General features: G+C 43.1%; 1 protein-coding gene across 13 annotated transcripts in view; it reads left to right on the top strand.

Annotated features, from left to right (window-relative positions):
• The window catches only part of LOC140907213 (poly(rC)-binding protein 3), a 712,448-nt gene that overhangs the window by 454,703 nt on the left and 240,367 nt on the right, over positions 1 to 17,378 (top strand). For 12 of the 13 annotated variants that reach the window (XM_073332635.2, XM_073332633.2, XM_073332634.2 and 9 more), the window contains one exon: positions 10,962 to 11,072. The exons of the other annotated variant lie outside the window; for it this stretch is intronic. The gene's annotated coding sequence lies outside the window, so the exon portion shown is untranslated. The remainder of the gene's footprint in view (positions 1 to 10,961; positions 11,073 to 17,378) is intronic. 13 annotated transcript variants of the gene reach the window in all.

Below are 17,378 nucleotides of genomic sequence, written 5' to 3'. Positions count from 1 at the left end.
TGGAGGGGCTGTGCTATACTTATTTTTTTTAATAAATGTGTTTTTTTGATGTTATCCTCAAAAGGAGAATAAAAATATATACAGACAGATCAGTTTTAAACTTCATCTATGGCGGCTCAATGGTGCAACATTTATTCACAGAAAATTAATAGAAAAAAACTAAGCCAATACATACATAAACTAATAATACTAACAACAATAAACAAATGCAAACTTCTGGGGAAAAATACTGGTTAAATAACACTAATAGCTCATTACTTTAAATCGGAGAAGGTACTGTATTATAGTTTAAAATTAGCACACGCAAAGAAAAGGAAAAAACCACACCCACACACTACTGTTTAAAGCAAAATAAACAACAACCAACGGAAACTAAGTATACATTTTTCCCTAGCCCATCAAGCCCCTATTTCCATTCCAGTCAAATCCTAACCCAATTAAATACATATAATCTGAACATTCAAAACATTTTTAAGGTGCTGAGTATTCTGTCACTGATCCAGGAAAGAAACTAAAACTGGGCTTAACTTTAAGAACAAGTAGTCCCATTGACTATACATGCACTTAAAGATATGCTTAAAGCTTAAAAATAAGCACATACTTAAGTGTTTTAATGGATCAGGGTCAGAGAGCTCAGCATCTTGGAGGACTGAGTCTTATAACATGAGTCCTATGTCATTAAACTGTAAACTAATAAAACTGGCACAAATTGGGCCAGGTAATAGCCACTCTGATTTTTTTAAAAGTAAAAATAAACCAAATAAAGAGTTATTTGAAAAAGATAGTCAATGTTGAGATGACCCAAATAGAAAGGTGTTGTGCTAACTCCTGGAGACAGCCCCTGAGGGACTCAAGTGGAGGTTCAGGGAATGAGTTCCACAAGTGAGGGCTTCTCAGTTCTGGGAGCTACCCGTGATCTGGTCCATTTGGAATCTCAGTGCCCATACTGGACAGACCAATAGTCACTCAAGTACCTGAGGCATTGATAATTAATCAATTTACATCTATCTAAGGGGCAGGATTTGGCAAATAACTATCAGTGTATAAAGGCCTATTATTAAGGGTAAAAGTGTGACCATGGATGTATTCTTGTTGGACCCATTTAACTCAAAGGGAGGAGCACATCAGGATCCAAGGGCAGAAACTGATACTAAGACACTGTTTTAAATACTAATTACTCCTATGTACCAGTCAACATAGTGGTCAAATGACATGAAAACATTTAGGGACTGAGTCTCACTTACATTAAGGGCCTTTTTATACTGCTCTGACTGTAAAGTGGGTCCGTACAGTGGGCATGAACATCATTTACTCCCAAGTCAAGGCCTCTTTATGCTGTTTGTGTAAAAATGACTTAGTGTAAATGAGAATCAGGCTCTTTGTTTTTAAAAAAAAAAAAACTTGCTTTTTACATGAGTACATAAAGGACTTAATTTATCTTTTTACATTTACAAAACTCCAAAAACAGGTGGTCTTTTTTTCTTTTGAGAAACTGTACCAAAAATATCATTTTGACTAAGATTCTTTAATCCAAAAATGCAGCCTGGATCAAATATATATGCCTAAAAGATAAGATCTTAATGGCTGTTATATATAAAATAGAACAGTTACAGAGCCTTTAACTATAGCAGCACTGCTATGCAATGGAGCTGAAATAATACGTATTTCCATAAACTCACTCTTTCAAAATATGAGAAGTGAGATACATAAAAATAGCTATTACACTAGTTCTAATTATGAATTAAATTGTTACAGATGTTCAAACTCTTACACCCTATCAGGTTAACAACCTGAGTATTTAAAGTTCTTAAATATTTACATAAGACACGCTTTTAAAAATGTGTAAACATGTGTTTACATAATACAGTGTAATGGTTCAGCATATAACATACTATTCTATCAATTCTTTATGTGGATTTCCCAAGTATTTTTACCAAGGGTCTGCTGAAGTTAATAGGAGGTTTTATATTGAAATCAATTGGCATTGGATCAGCCTCTTAATGTATATATGTGGTTGAATGAACTATGGCTAATGGTCAATTAGGCATGGTTTTCATCTGAAAATCTACTTGAGTTAAATAGCAGTTTTCCCCCAATAATCCTGGTCAGCTTTATTGCAATAGCCAGTTATGCTGCCATGATGAAAGAAGGCTAATGTCTCTCCCATTTAAATTATTTAATAATACCCTTTAAATAAAAGGAACATTTGGCTATTCCTCATAAATAGTCACCAGTTTAGGACAATGCATGGAACTAAAATAATTTGGGGAAACTAACTTTGGTGCTTCTGGCTGGATTGTGTCATATGAAGGAGAAGACAAAGGTACACTCTGCTAAATATACTACATTAATTTCACCAAAGCCCACTTGTGACTCCAATATCTGAAGCCACTGAAGTGGATAAGGAGAAACATCCTCTCCCCGTAGGCACAAGTCCACCTGGTTCTAGCAGAGCAATTCTTTTCCCAGCATTGGAGACATAGCACCCCATCCGCAATGATGAACAGGAGCAAGTACTTGCCACCCCTGAACCTGCTGAACAAAGTAGAAGCTGGTTGTTCCCGGCAACACCTGGCTTTCAGGGAGAGAACTGGCAGAAGTCATGGGGGGAGGGATTTAAAACTTCGGGACAAAGTATTAAGTAGAAGGAGGGGAAAACAGCTAATGGTACAAGAAGGGACTTGAGAGAACTAGGGAAGCAACAGGGTGGGGTTCCCACCTGAGTGGCACAGGGCTGAGAGGCTTTAGGGTGGGTTTGCCCCCTCCCTTGTTTTTAGCTGGTTCCAGTGTGTCCATGCCTTTGGAGTCTCTGTTTCAGGAACTGCTCCAAGGCTCCTCCAAAGCCCACCCCCCCACCACCACCTCACTCCACTCCTGGAAGGCATCCTCTGCACCCAGCGCACATCTCCCCAGTCTCCCTTTACCTTGTTGGCAGGACGCTACCTGCAGACCCAGCAGCACCACCCCAAGCCAGAAGGGCCATGCTTGCAGCGTCATGAGTTGCATTGCCCAGAGGGTGGCTGTCCTCGGATGGGCGGTGTGGGAGCTGAAGGCTTCCTCCCTTCAATCCTCCCCAACTGCCCCGCAGCCTTCTGCCATACTGTTCAGTGTCAGCAAGCAATTTGGCGCCACTTTAACCCTGTGCTGGTGCCTTGTGGGGCCGCATCTGCTGGTGCCCCCACAAGGAAAAGGCACTGGTGAGCTGCCAGCACCACTCCTACTTCAGGCCCTAGGATGGCCTTACGCGCCCCCCAGGGCGGGTCCCAGGAAGCAGAGGAGCCACAGCTAGAGCTCGTGCTAAGCAGCGCTGGTAGGGGAGCGCAGGGAAGGAGCTGTGGCAGGGGCTCTGGGGCACATTCTCCTACCCTCCAGGCACCCAGCTCTGAACTTTGCACTAGAACGGGTGGCTCCTGGGGGGCTCAGGCAAATTTTGGGGTAGCTATAGCCCCCGCAAGGCCCCCCAGCACTTCCCCATATCTTATCCTTAAATGTGGTTATTGTGGGAAATTATTTTACAGGTAAATCAGAGCCCTGTACCACAATCAAAGGCATATTAATGAAGCCACATCAGTTCCAGTTTAATGGTATGTTCTAGTGAGTTCACTGTAACTACCTGTTCATTATATTATGAACAATTTACAATGTTTTTAAACCTGTGGCTACGGTACTTGGAGCTCAGGTTTCTTGAAGCAATAGTAACCATGGATTCTATCTTATAGCTGTTGTCTCAGCTTTTTCTGGAAAGTAGTTGTATTTCTTAGGCTACATCTACACTACAAACTTATGTCATTCAAGTTACAGTGGCACACAGCTGCCGCCGTTAGTACAGCACCTCTGTACATGCATACTTGTCTCCTTGTGTCAGCAGTGTGTGCACTCACCAGGAGTGCTTGTATCAATGCAGAAGTGTGGTTCACCATGGGTAGGTATCCCACTGTGCAACTCACCACCATTCATTGCACTATCTTTTGGGAAGTTTTGGCAATGCATGATGGGGCCAAAATGAATCATGCAGGGGTGACTGGAAGCATGGGGTCAACTTCTCTGTTTGCAACTGTCTCCATCCCATAGTGTTATCTGCGTCGCATAACTTTCATGCTTTTTTTCAAAATCCCACAAACCCACGCAGCCCTCCTCACTGTCCGCCATCTCTGACAGAAGCATGGAGCCTGCACAGCCCTGCACTGCTGTCATGAGCGTTACAAACACAGAGCTCACAATCCTGGAGTATTTGCAGAGCCATAAGAAGAACCAGATGACTCGGAAGTGTGATGATTTATTGGAGGACAGATTGCTGGGGGACACAGCAAGAACTAATTCAAGGTTTTTGGTGGCATTCAGGGAGTAGCTGCAGATGGTGGAGCGCCACTTCTGGGCCTGAGAAACAAGCACTGACTGGTGGGATGGCATCATAATGCGGCCATGACATAAGTGGCTACAGAACTTCTGGATGTGCAAGACCACATTCCTGCATCTGTGCACCTCGCCCCACCCTGCAGTGCAGAGCCTCCAGAATGAGCTCTGCACTGACCATGGAGAAGCGAGTTGCAATCATGCTGTGGAAACTTGTGTCAAGGTTCCTTCCCCACTCTGAACTTTAGGGTACAGATGTGAGGACCTGCATGAAAGACCCCCTACGCTTATTCTTACCAGCTTACGTTAAAAACTTCCCCAAGGTACAAACTTTGCCTTGGCCTTGAACCGTATGCTGCCACCACCAAGTGTGTTAACAAAGAACAGGGAAAGAGCCCACTTGGAGACTTCTTCCCCCAAAATATCTCCCCATGCCCTACACCCCCTTTCCTGGGAAAGGCTTGATAAAAATCCTTACCAATTTGTACAGGTGAACACGGAGCCAAACCCTTTGATCTTAAGAACAATGAAAAATCAATCAGGTTCTTAAAAGAAGAATTTTAATTAAAGAAAAGGTAAAAGAATCACCTCTGTAAAATCAGGATGGTAAATACAGGGAAATCAGATTCAAAATATAATGTTTTGCCTAGAGGGATTCTCTAAGTTACAAAAAGACACAAAAACAGGAATATACATTCCATCCAACACAGTTTATTTTGTCAGCAATTAAACAAAAGGAAATCTAACGCATTTCTAGCTAGAATACTTACTAACTAACAGTTGTAAGGTTGCATTCCTGATCTGTTCCTGGCAAAAGCATCACACAGACAGACGAACCCTTTTTTCCCCCCCTCCAGATTTGAAAGTATCTTGTCTTCTCATTGGTCATTTTGGTCAGGTGCCAGTGAGGTTATCTTAGCTTCTTAACACTTTACAGGTGAAAGGGTTTTGCTTCTGGCTAGGAGGGATTTTATAGCACTGTATACAGAAAGGTGGTTACCCTTCCCTTTATATTTATGACAACTTGCAATGCCAGATTGCTACCAGTTAGTTGGGAATCATTCTGGAGTCAGGAAATCCTCTGCAGGGACTATTGCCATGCAAATGTGCAGGGCATTTAATCGCCTCCAGCTATATAGTACTGAGACTCTTGACAACCTACAGGACATAGTGAATGCATTTGCTGCAGTGGGGTTCCCGAATTTCAGTGGAGTGATAGATGGCACGCATATCCCTATTTTGGCACCAGATCACTTTGCTACTGCGTGTATCAGCAGAAAGAGCTATGTTTCTATGGTTATGTAAGTGGTGGAGCACTGGGGATGCTTCACTGACATCAGTGTGGGTTGGTTGGGGAAGGTACATGATGTTTGCATCTTTAAGCATGCGGGACTGTTCAGAAAGCTACAAGCAGGGATTTTTTTTCCTGACCAGTGGAAATGATGAAATGCCAATAGTGATCCAAGGAGACTTGGCCTATCCCTTGCTCCCCTGGCTCATGAAGCCGTACACAAGTCTCCACAACATCACCAAGAAACAATTCAGTTACCAGCTCACCAGGTGCAGAATGACAATTGAATGTGCTTTTGGTCATTTGAGGGGATGTTGGTGTTGTTTACTCACAAGATTGGACCTCAGTGAGAAAAATATCCCAATGGTTATAGCTGCTTGCTGCATCCTGCATAATATATGTGAAGCAAAGGGGAGAAAGTTTCCACTGAGGCAGAGATAGAGCAGCTGAATTTAAACAGCCTGATACAAAGGCTATTAGAAGAGCTTGACCCAGAGCCATACTGCTCAGGGAGGCTTTGAAAGACCATTTTAACAGTGAGCCAGAGTATTGTGTTGTGTGCTCTACCTGGCCCTGCTCTTTTGTGGCCTGGAAGGAATCCTGTGGTGATTGCTGTACGTGTAGAACTACAGCACTGTCAAGGCACCTCTTAATTTTGTTTGTGAATGATCCAGTGAGCTGTGTGGTGCTGTGGAACCCAAGAATCAGTTGCTTTCAGAACTGCTGAACACTTGGCAGCATGTGTAGTAAAGATGAGCTAAGTTCCAAATAATAGAATTTTATTCTGTAACAAAACCCATTCCAAAAAAACTACCTGTGCAATTTTAAAACAAATACATTAAAAACTTAATAAATTACAAGAACAGAACTTTTGAAGGGGGAAGAACATCCATGTCCATTTCAACTATACATATGCCAACCGTGGCTTATGAGGTCAGTGAATGTGAAGCTGTGGTTGTCTTTAATGTCCCCTAGGGTGGAGTGGCAGGGGTCGTACAGCGACCTCTGTTGCCATGTGGGATGTTGGAGGTGGAGTTATATGGGGGTCCTGATATAGAATTCTTCATGGGCTGCAGAGGGAGGGGAGCATGTGATTGTTGAACCTGCAGGTCCACCAGACTCTTCAGCATCTGTGTTTGCTGCCTGAGAAGCCTCATTATGTCCTTGTGCATCTGCTTGAACTCCTGGTCCTTTCTCCTTTCCAACGTTTCCTTCTCAAGGCCGTTTGCATTGTTGATCCTCCAGGCCCTATGCACATAGAATCATAGAATCATAGAATATCAGGGTTGGAAGGGACCCCAGAAGGTCATCTAGTCCAACCCCCTGCTCAAAGCAGGACCAATTCCCAGTTAAATCATCCCAGCCAGGGCTTTGTCAAGCCTGACCTTAAAAACCTCTAAGGAAGGAGATTCTACCACCTCCCTAGGTAACGCATTCCAGTGTTTCACCACCCTCTTAGTGAAAAAGTTTTTCCTAATATCCAATCTAAACCTCCCCCACTGCAACTTGAGACCATTACTCCTCGTTCTGTCATCTGCTACCATTGAGAACAGTCTAGAGCCATCCTCTTTGGAACCCCCTTTCAGGTAGTTGAAAGCAGCTATCAAATCCCCCCTCATTCTTCTCTTCTGCAGGCTAAACAATCCCAGCTCCCTCAGCCTCTCCTCATAAGTCATGTGTTCCAGTCCCCTAATCATTTTTGTTGCCCTTCGCTGGACTCTCTCCAATTTATCCACATCCTTCTTGAAGTGTGGGGCCCAAAACTGGACACAGTACTCCAGATGAGGCCTCACCAATGTCGAATAGAGGGGAACGATCACGTCCCTCGATCTGCTCGCTATGCCCCTACTTATACATGGTCCAATGCAGCACTGGCTGGTAGGATCTCACTGAACATGTCCTCCCGAATCCTCTTCGTTCTCCTCTTTATCTGACTCAGGTGTTCCACGTGAAGGGGGAGACCCTGAAGATACAGATGGCAGCAGATACAGATAAAATACACAGAGATACCATTGTCAGCCTAGTCACTATGGCAAGCAAAACTTACAATGCTGAACTCACTCCTATTATTCCCCTAAAGTTTTTGGCACTGCCTTCTCACTTCTGCTTGGGATTGCTTGTGCACAGCATGAGTCACAGCAACAGCCATGACAGAGTATAGCCTGCTGCGGGTTGGAGAAATGAAAAAGGAGTTGCTCCGTTGCATGACTCTAGTAGCATAGGCAATGGCACTGAATACTGGCACCGTTTTCCACAGGTGATGGTGACTTTAGCTGATATCTCACTCCTGAGCGTGGTAACAAAGGCAGAAAGAACACAGCTGCTGCTGGCATCCCGAAGTCACCCAGCCTCATATGCTGCTCGCCTGTTTACTACAATGATGCCTGCTGAAATTATCTCTGAATGGCATGGGAATGCGTCCTCCTGCAGAGGATGAAATGAGGCAGCCCTCCCTAGAAACCTTTGGCAGAGGGTTGCAGAGCACGTCCAGGAAAGTTCCGTTGAGATGTCTCAAGAGGATTCAAGGGACATGCCAGTGCCCATGAACTATTCCACATGCCCTCCTCCCCCAGCCTAACTCTAGAGAGGAAGGAAAAGCAGATAACAATGTTGCCTTTGTTGTTTGCATCCTTGTCTCTTCTAGCACGAGAAAATTAATGAAAAATCAAAAGATGTGTCCTGCTATTTTTGGGGGGTGCCATCCCTGTAATTGGAAATGCATCTACACGCTTGCTTGTGGTTCCTTCCCCTGCTTCGAGCTTGCCTGTGCTTGACCGGCAGGACTGGCTGGACTGTGATGGTGTCAGAAAGAGGTCCTGGCTCACTGTGCAGCTGGCTTCCCAGTCAGCTATCCCCTGTACTCCTCCTCTTCCACGTCCACCACCTCCTCCTTCTCACTGTTTGCAGCAGGGAGCCCTGGTGCTGTTGGGGGGTGAGGGTTTCCGCCGAATATGACATGCACTTCTTTGTAAAAGAGGCAGGTTTGCAGCTTGGCCTGGGATCGATTGTTGGCCTCCCTGGCCTTCGGGAACGCCTGCTGCAGCTTCTTGGCTTTCATGGGGCACTGCTGCTGGTTCCTGTTGTATTTCTTCTGCATCCCCTGATCAATCTGCTTGTAGATGTCGACGTTTCTACAGCTGATTCAGAGCCGTACCTGAGCAGCCTCTTCTACTCACCAAGGCAGACAATCAGGAAAAAGGAATTTCAAAAATTTGCGGGGCTTTAAAGGGGAGGAGGGACTTCTCATCTCAGTGACCCTTGGGCAATGATGCTCACGATGATGATGAGAGTGGTCAGTGTGGGGCATTGTGGGACAGCTGCTGGAGGACAGTTAGGCTTGACATAAGTAATGCAGTGTCTACACTCACATTGCAATGACCTAAGTACATGGAGCATGGCTCTGTGCTGCTTGAGGAGGTGGTGTTACTGTGTTGGCGTAACGGGGCGCTTACGTTGGTGAGAGACCAATTTAAGTGTAGACACATGCACAACTCGGTCGACGTAAGCTGCCTTGCATTGACCTAACTTTGTAGTGTAGATGAGGTCTCATTGTTTCTTCCTGGCCATTCTGGGCAGATTTGAGTGTTTGGAAAACATTTTCCTTCTTTATATCATTCATTCTCTCCTGCTGGCATGTCAAAAAGGAGAGACAGAAACATTGTTTTAGGGAGATCAAAAGGGTTCATCTTTCATTAAACAAAGATGAAAATAGACAGTTGCCACGTTTCACAGTGAATCACATTTCCTCTCAAGACAAAGAGGCCATAACCATTATCAGGGATCCTCCATAAAACTGATGCCAGTTTGGGCAGCATGGCCTGCTTGTGGGTTCCATCAACCGCACTCTGAGGCTTGCTTCTTTAGAGGCTATATCACTGTGATAGGGTATACAAACCCCACACTGGGCCTTAAGGGGTTAAAAGGCAATACTGGGCCCAAGTAGCCATGCCCCCTACAGGGTCGCTGGTCATGCAGCAGGTTAAAAGGAGCTTAGAGGCCCAGGCAAGGGGTGGTGGACAGGCTCAGAGAGAGAAAAATCCTTCTTCAGGAAGCCAGGGTAAGGGCCCCAGGCAGTGCCTTCTCCAACCACACCAACGCCTTTGAAAACCGGCAGGTCTTTCATGGCCATGCTCATTTGGACTTTGTTTGTGAAGCTATTGACTGTTTGGACTATAGGGGCCACCCCCTACACACACTAAACTGAAGGAGCAGATAGGTAGGAAGTAGCCCAGGACAGCAGATTTAGGCTCTCCACGGGGAGGAACATGCCAATATTACTTCTCTGAGGCCCCTGGGCTGGGACTCAGTGGAGAGGAAGGGAAGAGGCCTGGGTCCTTCTACCACTCCCCACTTAAGGGCAAAGACCCAGACTCAGTGGGAAGGCCAAAACATTCCTAGCCTGGGATCTGGAACCAGGCACTGCTACTGCACCCCTCCCCCCTGCCCACCGACAGAGGGACAAGGGGTTGGGAGTAAGTTGCACTGACCACCCAGCCCTCTGAGCACACATTTGAGGTTCCACTTGGTGCAGTGACAGGACCATCTGTGAGATGTGTCCCTCTAAAACCCCCTAATCTGGGTACATCTGAGAGTGAGCCACCTCTGAGTCTCCCAGCTGTAGGAAGGTGAAAGCAATGCCACTCGTTGTATCATTATCCCTCCTGCTGTGGCCAGGACTACATAGAAGCAGGAGGAAAAATTTGATATAAGAAATAACATGGAGGAAACACTGAGGGATGTACACGGCCATCCTGATGAACCAGTTAAAGGAAATGGACAAAGGACTACAGGAAAACCCCAATCCATCTCTTGCAAATAGCTTCAAGGTTACAATGCATATGCCCAACTAATGGAAGCTTTTCAAGAGGATGCACTAAAAATTAACCTATCCTAGAAAAAACTCACCTATAAACCAAACACAAGTGGAAGCTGGGAGTCTCCACCTCTTTGTTCTCTCTACCAGAGTAGAACAGCTTGCTGAGGCACCATAGGAGCCCAACCAGTGGAAGCTTTTCAAGAGGATGCACTGAATTATATCTCGTAGGTATTCTGGCCATACCCCTACCCTAGCCAGTATTGTGTGCTTCTGGGACTGCATTTGAGGCACCCAGGTGGGATGAGGGTTGTGGGCACCTTGTGTCATGTGGTTTATCACTGAATGAGGGCTGGAAACATTATATACATTCCACAGTGTAATAGAAAAGTCTTTCATGACATTACTTAACCTCAGATAGCAAATTAACGTAGTGTCATTTAATTAATTGCAGTACTTGAAGGCTGAAATAATTGCTATGCCCTTGTATCTTCTTCTTTTCAGAACATAGTCAATTACAGCTTTAAAAGATTTCTGCCTTAACTGAGAGCACACGTAGTTACTGCAAGGAAGGACTGACAGCAGTTTGTTAAACACCACTGGGTCTTCTTACAAGTAAGTCCTCTTATTTACTTTTCTTTCTCTCCCTCCATTCCTGACTTTTCTCTTCTCTTTTTTCTGGCACTGACTGCCACCATGATTGGAGCTGGGTGAAATTTTTCAGCCAAAACTTTGTTTCAGCAAAAAATGCAGATCTGACAGCAATACTAAATCATTTTGTGAATTCATGTTGATTTCACCGAATTGTTCATTTAGGGAAAAAACTTTGAAAACAAAAATTGAAATGATTTTTTCAGTGTGACATTTCCTTTAATTTTATTTTTAAAAATTCAAAAATATTGAAAAGTGCTTAAAATTGAAATGGAACTTTTCACTTTGGTTCAAATGAAGTGTTTGCCCAAAACAATTGTTTTTCAACTTTTCTATCCACCAAAAATTTCAAAAAAATTCTTTTTCGTCCAACTCAAAACAAATTTTCTTCGACTTCTCAAAATTGCTAGTGAATTGAAAAATCCATTATTTGCTGACCTGCCAAGAGAAAAGAGAGCAATTCACTGTGGCACTGAGACCAAAATAGCTCCACAGAATGATTGGTGATGAATGATTTAAAAGAATTCAAAATTTCCTGCCTCCCAAGTAGACTGAGGCTTGTCTACACTACAGTTGAGTCAGGCTACTGTGTTATAATATGATTGTCTCAAGATCCAGTTACAAAATGGTTCCAATTTGTAGTATCAATGCGACCTTAACCATGACCTTGGACATATCCATATGCAGTGATATATTAATTGTAACTATAGTGTAGGTAGGTCAATAGAGCATCCTTCACGGTGAACTTTTTTGGCCATGGGATCCTAAATTTTGTTCAGACTTGAGCCACAGTGACCCCAGAAAGAGGTACTTTCCTGGGTCAGAGTGCTGCAAACTAAACTGCCCCTCTGTTCACAAAAGAAGTCCCTAAAACTCACAAGTTTTGAAAACAGAAGAATCAATTCATTATAGAAAAGACAGTAACAATAATTCCTCACTAAGCCCCTAGGTAAGGGGCTCTTTGCTCTCTGGGATTCCTTGTGTTGCTGAGTTACCTCTCTTTCTGCAGTGCATTAGACCTGACATTCAACTCCAACTACAGTGTTCTGAGCATCATTTGATGGTCCAATTCAGAGCCCCTCTTGACTATCTCTTCACTGGCTAGTGACAAAAGTGGTGTCGTGTTTTCAGCTCCCTCCACACCTGAACAGCCCTGATGCAACTATCTTGCTTAGCCCTCAGGCTGGTCTGCATTCAGTTTTTTCATCAATCTAACTAAATCCAGAGAAAAAAATCTAGGTAAATTGCTGCAATCCCCTAGCGTGAATGCAGTTATAGCAGCCTAAAGGTGTTTATATTATTATAGCTAGTTTCAGTAATAATAGTTTGTATTGTGGTAGCACCTAGGAGCTTTAATCATGGACCAGGGCCCCATTGTGCTCAGTCCTGTACAAACACACAACAAAAGATGGTTCCTGACCCCAAAGGCAAAGCAGTACAAAAACCAAGTAGACAAGCCCTCAAAGATTTTGGGACTCTGCCACCTCTTTCTCCACTTAGCCCCTTTATGGACAGCACTGCCTCTGTCACAGGTAAACCAGAGAATAGGCGGAGGACCTTACCAGGTCCTTGACTCTGATCCTAAGGGAAGAGCAAACCGTCTGTAGGACCAGCTTTTTAAGGGGCCCCAAGTCCAGCAAAGAGCATCACAAATGAGACACATCCTGTGATGCTTTCTCTTAGAAATGTAGGGGGCCTTAGGAAGGTTGAGGAAGGGAGTCAACGATTTGGGAGGCTTTACTGGATTTAGGGAGAGGAAGTTGGGAGACTCAGTAACTTGCTGGGAATAAGAATGTGAGAGATGGGAAGACCTATGTAGGATTAGAGAGGGAGTTAGGTGTTAAAGGGAAAAGATAGGCTCATATAAAGATGAAAGGAGAAGGATCTTGTTGGATTGAAGGAGGGAGAGAGGATCCTCAGAATGTTTAATAAGCTTGGCGTCAAACAAACATCGCGTTTGCTGAGGATTTATCTGAACTGAGGTGAACTTCAGAACTTTTTGAAGTTCCCCCATCATTAAAGAGCTAGGTTTATATGAAACTACATTTGTAAGAGACAAAATTATTTATAAACAACACAGACGACTCTCCCTTGCTTCCCAACTGAGGAAATATATTTTTAAAAAAATCCATCCCCAGGGTCTCTTCCACCTATATAGCAATGAAGATTTTCATATCACTACAGTGCACCTTAGGCTAAGGTATCTCTCTTTGTGGCTGTATATAACTACAGTAGATATGTTATTTGCTTCTTGTTGTAATATGTTCCTCTTCAGAGCCTGCTATGGGTGTTGTGAAACTCAGTACATGGCTTAATACTTCTTCAGCTTTGGCAATCCTATTTGATCATACTGTGCTGATAAGCAGTGAAATAGTAGGACATTATCACATTTTGCCACTGCACATTTCTGGAATAAAGATGCATAAAATAAATTGAATTTAAGCCATATAATAGAGCTACTAGAGTAGCAAAAAGTTTTACCTGCTATAATTAATTAAGCTTAGCTACTTCTTTCCAAAAAATGAGACTTCATAAGAATACACATATAAAATTCCATATGTAGTGAGATAAGAAAATTAGATTTAAAGAATATTATTAGTTATCATTTATATAGCTATTATTGTTTAACAGTGCAATTAATTGCGATTAATTTTTTTAATCGCTTGACTGCCCTAATACAAATTATAATGCAAATGCAACAGTGTTCATATTTCTCTAAGACTTGCTGCCACTAAAACTATTGCTGAAAGATCTAGTTGTAGGGTGTTAGTACCCATTGCCCAAGGTCATTTGACAAACTTAGCTTAGCATTAAATAGAAACAAAAAGGGAGAAAAAACTTTGATTTTGAGAGCGATCAGGCCTTTATTTGTAATGGGGAAAGAAAAAGACAGGTGAGCAGGAATGAAAATATGATGAATTTCAATGTTTTAATTTTGTTGGGGGAATTCCAGAGGTAAGCTATTTGAGACACGGCCACACAGAGGAAATATTGTGGTTTGTTTTGTTTGTTTGTTTTAAAGAAGACAAGAGACAAGGTTTCAGGTAACTTTGGTATTGTTAGTGATTGGTGACTACTGAGGGTTCAGAAGCCTGCCTTCAAAATTCAGAGTCCAGATTTACATGATATGTACAATACTGTATATTTTATTTAAAGTAACTTAACAATGCTAATTTACATTTTCCTAGAAATACATTTGGTAAAAGAGGGTGCTCTGTGGCACCTTAATATAAAAGCTTATTCAATCAAATGTATGTTTCTATTGTTGACTTTTCCCTCAATTGGATTTATACTAATACTTTGATATTTTTCTTAGGCTTCCAGCCATCATCTTAGCAAGCTTCTCCCTGAATAAAGCCTAAGTGCATTGTAGTGTGTGTTAAAGAAAAAGGGGGGAAAGTTAGATGCACTCCAGAAAATCCGTAAATAAAAGGTGTTAACCTGTGATCCAGTAACAAGTGCAATTGTATAGACAAAGGTTTCTGATCCTAATCATCCTTTCTTCTAGTTGTAGGAGTTGCTAATTGGCATATGCTTCTGAATAAATAGGCATTCATTTGATGTTGGCAGTGGGTGTTTGTCCAAATCTGATAAACCACTCATTGCCTGAGCTGATAAGAATAACAAATAAAGGCCCTGATCCTCAGAAATGCTGAGCACCTGCAATCAAGCCTGCATTTCACTGACAGCTTTGAGTAAAACAGTGGGCCAGATTTGGGCTAGTTCCCATTTGGGAGCAGGGCAGAGTTGCTGTACCCTGGGTAGCTCCAGGAGGGTAGTCCATGAAGTACATGGGAGAGCACAAGCTGTACCATCCCTTTGGATGCTGCAGTCTGCTCTCTCGCGCTCACATTCTCTCCCTCCGCATATGCTTTGAAGTGACTTGGCCTTTAGAAGCTCCCTCAGCCACAGACATTGTTTCTAGGAGAAGATTCCTTGCACCTTCTCCCTTCATTTCCTCCTAGCTAGGGCCAGACACAGTCTGGGTTTGAGTAAGGACTTCAATTTTTTGACTGTTTCTTTCAGTGGGAACTGTGAATGTTCAGCACCTGTCCGGACCAAGCTCATAATGGGCATTAGAAACTGGGCGGGCTTGCTGTGTAGGATCAGTCTGTCTAGCATATATATAGTAGGCAAATGCTGTACTTTTTAAAATCTTAAAAGAATAGAAGAAACTGGGCTCCTCTAAAAGGTGCCCTGCTGATTTTTGAGTTTCCCAAGCTCCCTCTGAGTCCAAGGCTTGTCCCAGATAGGGTTGCTAGCCACACAAGTGCCAGGTCAAAGCAAACTCAGAGGGGGGACTCATACTACTCAGGTGGTGTAACTGTTGTGATTTCCTGAAGGCGTGTGGTTCCCTGGACGCTCCTGTTGGGGCACTGGGGCTCTGCATAACTCCAGTGAATGGCTGTAAATTCAAATGAGCCCAAAGCACTTGAGCTGTGGAGTCACCGTTCAATGACTGTCTAAGGAGAAAGGTAACACTTCCAAAGCATGGCTGTCACGCTCTGATATAACATGGACCATAGAAACCACTCTGACTGAATGCTAAGTGCAGTCTATTAGAGCTCAAATGGACTAAAAAACGCTTGACCAGCCTATTGTGCATTTAAAAGGCAATCGCACAAACATTATTTGCTTGTCTTATCAGGCTCTGAGTGGGCAAACAGCCAAAAGTACAGTTCATTTGGGAAGAACCAAACCATTTCATTATCCTGCAAAAACTGACAGTCTTAGTTTATTTATTTATTTGGGCCAGTGGCTGAAAGTTTTCCTCTGTTGGGATTTTTCAGGAGAGGAGCTCAGCATCTCTTCACTGACCATTTTGCCTTTCCTTGGGCTAAGGGAATGGAAAAAGGAAGTAAAAATAAAATATCAAAGCAAAATTACTACAGTATCTTAATTTTTCTGGTTAAAAAAGATTATTTCAGTGTCAATGCTTTAATTTGTTTTATAGTTATAAGCTCCCTGCTCTTTCTACCTTTCCCTTCTATTTCCAGCAGCATCTCTGTTTACCTGTGTTTGGCTCCAGCCAAAAGCTCATGGTCCTGCTGAGCTATCTCTGCTATTTGTGAAACCTCTGGACCAGTGGTTCTCAATCCGTGGGCTGCTTGCAGCCCATTCGGCACACAGCTGCGGCTCATGTAACATCCTCAGGGCCATGCAGGCACTATAAATATATTATGTGGATGCAGACCACATAACACATAGAGAGCTGCATATGCAGCCCACGATGGTAAATAGGTTGAGAACCGCTGCTCTGGATGGTCATGAATATAAATCTCTATATCTGAAGCTGAGTTATCAGTGACTAAGAAAGGTACTTATGTAGCAAGTGACTGTTACCCTCCTGCACTGGGGGTCAAGTGCATGACATCTGTGATGTTCCAAAATTCCAAAGGGAAGAGAGAAACCTGAAATCACTCCAGACCTGGTGACTCTTACAACACAGTGCATGGTATTGTGACTGGCCATTTGACATCACTATAATGTTGATTTATTTTCACTCTCCCCCTGAGACAGATAATTGTATCAGGGTGTTTGATTTTTAATTTGTATTAAACTTCTCAGCCTCTTTACTCTGCTATCAAGCTTTGATTAGGTAACATATCCTAAAGTATAGAGAAAGGCACTAAATGGAAGAACAGCCTAATGATTGTCTATGAGCCAGATTGTCATATCTGTTCTAACACTAAATGGTTCCTTCCGTCGTGCTATTGAATTCAGTAGGATTTCTTGTGGAGTAAGATTCAAATCAGCATGAGTAATTCTGTCATTCTGGCTCTCTGGGATATTGGAAATAGTTGCTCACAGAGGCAACTGCCATACCTGTTCGGGCTCTGAAGAAACATGAGTCAAAATAACTGGTGTTGAAAGATGATATGGAACATGATCCAAAGACTGACTTCGGTGGCCTTTGGATCAGGCCCATTATGAGTAACTCTCCTACTTGAATATAAGGGTGGACTTTTGATAGAACAAAGAACTGTGTACCCTAATATTGGGGAGGAGTTGAGTAACAGGTGGGAAAGACACTTTTCCCTGGGCCAAGTGATAGAGAAAGTTGTTTAAAGAGAGTCTTTATGCTGAGAAAACAACACAACTGTTTTCTGCCATTGTTCAGATATTTCCAAACTTTGTAACTCCAGCTGCACTCACCTAGAAACGGTTTCCTAGTGTTTCAGAGTAACAGCCGTGTTAGTCTGTATTCGCAAAAAGAAAAGGAGTACTTGTGGCACCTTAGAGACTAACCAATTTATTTGAGCATGAGCT

The sequence above is a fragment of the Lepidochelys kempii genome, chromosome 2, assembly GCF_965140285.1.
Source record: "Lepidochelys kempii isolate rLepKem1 chromosome 2, rLepKem1.hap1, whole genome shotgun sequence".
In the NCBI taxonomy this organism is placed as follows: domain Eukaryota; kingdom Metazoa; phylum Chordata; order Testudines; family Cheloniidae; genus Lepidochelys; species Lepidochelys kempii.
Note: the sequence above shows the minus strand (reverse complement) of the source record. Positions and strands in the feature narration are given on the sequence as shown.